The sequence below is a fragment of the Protomyctophum bolini genome (genome assembly GCF_963924005.1).
Source record: "Protomyctophum bolini genome assembly, chromosome: 4".
In the NCBI taxonomy this organism is placed as follows: Eukaryota; Metazoa; Chordata; class Actinopteri; order Myctophiformes; family Myctophidae; genus Protomyctophum; species Protomyctophum bolini.
Window position 1 is genome coordinate 50,017,648 of NC_137865.1, and position 5,437 is coordinate 50,023,084.

At 41.6% G+C, this 5,437-nt stretch overlaps 1 long non-coding RNA gene across 1 annotated transcript; it reads left to right on the plus strand.

The window, feature by feature from the left end:
• The first annotated feature begins 593 nt into the window (after positions 1–593).
• On the plus strand, positions 594–2,138 carry LOC308313585. The gene is made up of 4 exons (XR_013963897.1): positions 594–709; positions 1,244–1,318; positions 1,423–1,523; positions 1,829–2,138. It is a non-coding gene; the product is annotated as an uncharacterized lncRNA (long non-coding RNA).
• Positions 2,139–5,437: the final 3,299 nt, after the last annotated feature.

Sequence of the window (5,437 nt, forward strand, 5' to 3'; positions counted from 1 at the left end):
CGTGTTTAAAGGTAGCAGCTCTGTTTACATGTGCATGTGTACAGATAGTAGCCCTTAACGTGGTTGTATTCCATTGGATAACCTTATTTTGTTATCAACAGTTCACAAATCTCGCTCCTGTGTATGAGAGCATTTTGTCATTGGTCATATAGTTTCAAACTCACCTGTCAGCATCACCGTCAAAATCAACTATCCAGCTGGTTGGAATGATGCTGGTTGTGTTCTTGTCGGGTCCCATCGCCCAGCTAACAAGGGCAAACCTTTCTGTCATACTTTTCTTGTGTTAGTGCAATTTAAAAATGTTTGTTTGCTAAAAGTTTGTGTGTACCGCAGCCGTGTGTCTCCTCCGTCTCCTCACTCTTCAATGTGTAACTCGCGCCAAACTCTGACGTCAGACAACAACTCTCGCTCATGTGCATGCGCGAAACACATCCGTGTGCGATGATTGGCTGGCTTGAAGGGCAAAGGGTTCAGCACATGCGCAAGTCGCGCACTAAGCATTCTGGTCGATGTAGTCCTAATGTAATTAGCACTGCTTACTGCTAAATACAGTAGGACTACATCGACCAGAATGCTTAGCGTCTCAAGGAAGTCAGCGTCTCTGAATCAAAAACAATACAGAGCACTAGAGCAGTCAGCAGAAGTAGAGAAAACATCGAAAATGGACCGAAGAAGGAAATATATTCTCCCGACTGTTATGGAAAAGAAGGTTAGTCTTTGTTTTCTTGATTCACATGATAATGCACTGTCTATCTACGTAGTGTTGTAAAGTAAAGTAACTAAATAGCCTGATTGAATGCAGCTGCCTGCGTGAGCTGTCAGCTGTAACACTGTCTAAACCAAACTATCTGTCTATAATGTTAGTTTAGACTAAACTAACATTATAGACAGTCTGTCTAGTGCCTGTTTGCTTCAGGTAAAACTCATATGAAGGGAACATGCTATATATCACTCTATCTATCAACAATGAGTAGCCTATGTAAATTAAGTGTTTAGTTGAACAATGTATACTTTAGCAATACTTTAAACTTCAGCAAGTATCTGGCTTATAGCCTCTTAAACAGACACTTGGCTCTCACACATTTCAAATGCTTCAGCCTGTGTCTGTATTGAATGCTTGGAAAACCTGGTCAAAACAGAAAGGGAAAAAACCTCTAAAGCCGATACAGTACATGTGATAAAATCTGTGTTTAATCTGTATAATTATAGTAAGTTAATCAAGATGTTGTATTCTTATTTACAGAACCTAAATGCCAATACCTCTCTCTATGACTCCGACAATGGCCCTGAAGATGTACATTATGTCACTCCTGATGTTGTAAGTATAGTGTACAATACAGTTCACGTTCTATTTTATGTTAATCATCTTAAGAACTAGCCATGTTGCACTTTAGTAAACAATCTAATCTATGTGGTCGACAGTCGCCGGTTTCTGTTTCTAATAGGTAACTGATGATGATACTGAGCCATGGACTCCTCTCAGTGGACAACAACAAAGTGTATCAGGAGGAGCTGAAGTCTATGTAAGTTAACTGTGTGTTTTCTATTGTTAGTTTTCCACATCCTCTCCTCACCTAGTTCACTTTCTTTCACCACACTTCCCAATTCCATTTCATCCTCACTGATTGTTTTCACCTGTTTGATCCCTCACTGATGGTCCTCATAGACGTAAGAAAGATTAGACATCACATTGACCATGTACTGTACTAGCTGTGGCTGTATGTTATCTTAGTTTACACCTTGGTGTGTGGGTGTGTGTGTGTGTGTGTGTGTGTGTGTGTGTGTGTGAGATAGATATCCAATCAGATTTTTTTTCTTCTCCATATAGAGCCCGTATGATGACTGTGGAGATTCTATTCCCAGATGTCCTACTTCCCCGCTCTTGTTTGAGGATGAATGTTCCACAGAGAGTGAACCTCACTTCAATTTCAGTAATTTCAGTCAAGCTTCACCAAATACCAGTAACTTTATTACTAATGACTTTGATGACAGTCTTGGATCCATTATTGGAAGTGAAGAAGAAGATTCAATTGTATTTGAAGATAGCCCTGATCAGTCAGTAAATGAGGAATCACATTTTGGAGAAGTCAGTCATGAACAGTTTCCTCTGGAAAATGAAGACCCCCTTTACACTGGTTCAAGACTAACCCAAGCTCAGAGGTTTTTACTTATACTTTCATTTGTTTTGAGACACAGCCTCACAGGCATGGCTCTGTCTGATCTCCTAGATTTGATCAATATTCACTGTCCAGAAAACACACAGTTAACCTCAAAGTATCTGTTCTTAAAAGAGCTGAAGCCAGTAGAATGTCACCTACAATGTCACATATATTGTCCAAACTGTGAGTACTACATCGGTGACCAGTATAGTGAAGGACAATGTGTTGTATGCAACACTTTGACATCATATCGGGTCTGCCTCCTGACCATATGCATAATGTATATCTTGGTGTGGTTCGACAAATGGCAAGCATGTGGCTGGACAGTGAGAATCATGAGAAGCCATATTACATTGGCAATAGAGTAAATGAACTTGATGAACAGCTTGCAATATAACAAGAGTGCCCCGATCTTTTCAGCAAAGGAGATTTTGGAAGGCTAGTGAATGGCAGAACTGGTTACTGTTTTATAGTATATTTGTGCTAAAAGGAATTCTGCCCCAGGCATTTTACAACCACTGGTTAGTCCTTGTCACCTTTATGTTCATTCTTTGCAAGGACATTATAACAACAGAGGACGTAACAAGATGTGAAAAACTTGTTGTAGATTTTGTCAAACAATTTGAAACACTGTATGGAAAGACCCATGTGTCATTTAATGTACATTTATGTCTTCATTTGCCTGAATCTGTCAGGAATTGGGGACCTTTGTGGGCTCATTCTGGGTATATTTTTGAATCGTATAATGGTGAAATACTGAAAATGTTTCATGGCACTCAGTGTGTTCCTTTACAGATAATGAAACAATTCACGTATAGACAAGTATTGCCTCTTTTGAGGAATGATGCACTGAGAAATGCTGTTCCTGAATGCATCCAGCTATTTAATAACTTAACTGGACGAAAAAGACTGAAGCAGTTTGAAAGAGTAGGCGATCAACTTGTTACCCTTGGTTTACATTATTCTCGAAAACTTTCTAGTGAAGAGACACTGGTCATGAGAGAGCAACTTTCAGTCACCACGGATACAGTCCTGAAAATATTCAGACGACTTCTAGTCAACGGGGAGCTGTATTACTCTCAGGAGTTCACAAGAGTAGTGAAAAGGAACAGTTTCACTGTGCTGTTGCAGAATGGACACATCATCACTGTATACTATTACATTGTAGTAGTGCAACATGGTGACAGAAAATGCTTTGCTATTGGAAGATCGTATGACAGATCACATAGTACGCTGATTAATGTTGAGAATGTAGTTGGTCTGAAAAGGGAATTTCGGGGCAGGAAACAGATATTTGATGTGACATTGTTCAAAAGAAAATGTATGCTAAATGATCTGCCACAATATGCAAGCCTCTATGCATGTATACCTCCAAGATCCAGTGTGGAGGATTGAAAATATAACAGCAAAGAACATTTCAATTGTCATGAAAAAAATCACACCTATGTGAAGTGAGGGGTGCTCGTATCATCGTACATCATCCAATACAACTAAAATAAATATCAAATTAACATTAAATAAGCCAATTTGCTCAGACACATGATGTAAATTATCCTTGCATTATCAATGGCATTTAATGTTTGTTAGGGGAAAAAGGGTCACAAGAAAGCCGATTTGCTCAGACACATGACTTAAATTATCCTTTCATTGTCTATGGCATTTAATGCTTGTTTCAATAAACTTGTTTGTGTAATGCAGATTATTTTGTCTTCAATGTATTTTCTTTAGGCTATATAGCTATGCTATGCATGGTCCATGTATATGCTATGGTTGTTTATTTGAGAAGAAAACACTTAATATAACCATATATGGTACAATATATAATCATACATGGCACAATATATGGCATATGCATTTATTGCAATATATTGGAGCATATAAAGTATATATATATCCATATATGGTACAATATATAACATATATATGATACAATATATAATCATACATGGCACAATATATGACATGCATATATTGCAATATATTGGATCATATAAAGTCAATATCTAACCATATATGGTACAATGTATAATCATACATGGCACAATATATGGCACATGCATATATTGCAATATATTGGAGCATATAAAGACAAACTTATATGTAAAAATATATTGCCCTTTTTGGTCTTGATTGCAATATATATCTATATATGTATCAATATATACACATATATGGTATATGCATATATTGTGATATATTGTAAAATATAAATGCAAAATCTCATATATGGTAATATATTGCCTAATATATTGCATGATATTGTCCAATATATTGCAATATATTTTTCTTTCGTAAGGGACAGTATGTCTTAACCCATTCTGACCTGAGATCAGATTCATACGAGGTTTCCACTGGACACACACTGGTCTGATTAACCCATTCTGACCTGAGATCAGATTCTAAAAATGTCAGTCGCTCTTCGATTAAAAAAAAAATAGCAGACCTACAAGCTCGTAGCGCGCCACTCGGTGGCGCGCTAAGAGCTTGTAGATCTGCTATTTTTCAATAGCTAAAGCACGACATGATGCTATAACACCAAAATGGGTTCCCGGCCAGAATGGGTTAACATTTTTATTGTAACGTTAAAAAAAAAACAATCACGACCCTTGCAATCGTAGCCCACCTCTTGCAAGGACACCCCTCCCCCGGCACCTCGCATGTTGCAAGGGCCCCCCCTGCCACCTCGCATGTTGCAAGGGCCCCCCCTGCCACCTCGCATGTTGCAAGGGCCCCCCCCCCCTGCCACCTCGCATGTTGCAAGGGCCCCCCCTGCCACCTCGCATGTTGCAAGGGCCCCCCCCCCCTGCCACCTCGCATGTTGCAAGGGCCCCCCCTGCCACCTCGCATGTTGCAAGGGCCCCCCCCTGCCACCTCGCATGTTGCAAGGGCCCCCCCTGCCACCTCGCATGTTGCAAGGGCCCCCCCCTGCCACCTCGCATGTTGCAAGGGCCACCCCCTGCCACCTCGCATGTTGCAAGGGCCCCCCCCCTGCCACCTCGCATGTTGCAAGGGCCCCCCCTGCCACCTCGCATGTTGCAAGGGCCCCCCCCTGCCACCTCGCATGTTGCAAGGGCCCCCCCCTGCCACCTCGCATGTTGCAAGGGCCCCCCCCTGCCACCTCGCATGTTGCAAGGGCCCCCCCCTGCCACCTCGCATGTTGCAAGGGCCCCCCCTGCCACCTCGCGTGTTGCAAGGCCCCCCCCCCTGCCACCTCGCATGTTGCAAGGGCCCCCCCCCTGCCACCTCGCATGTTGCAAGGGCCCCCCCCTGCCACCTCG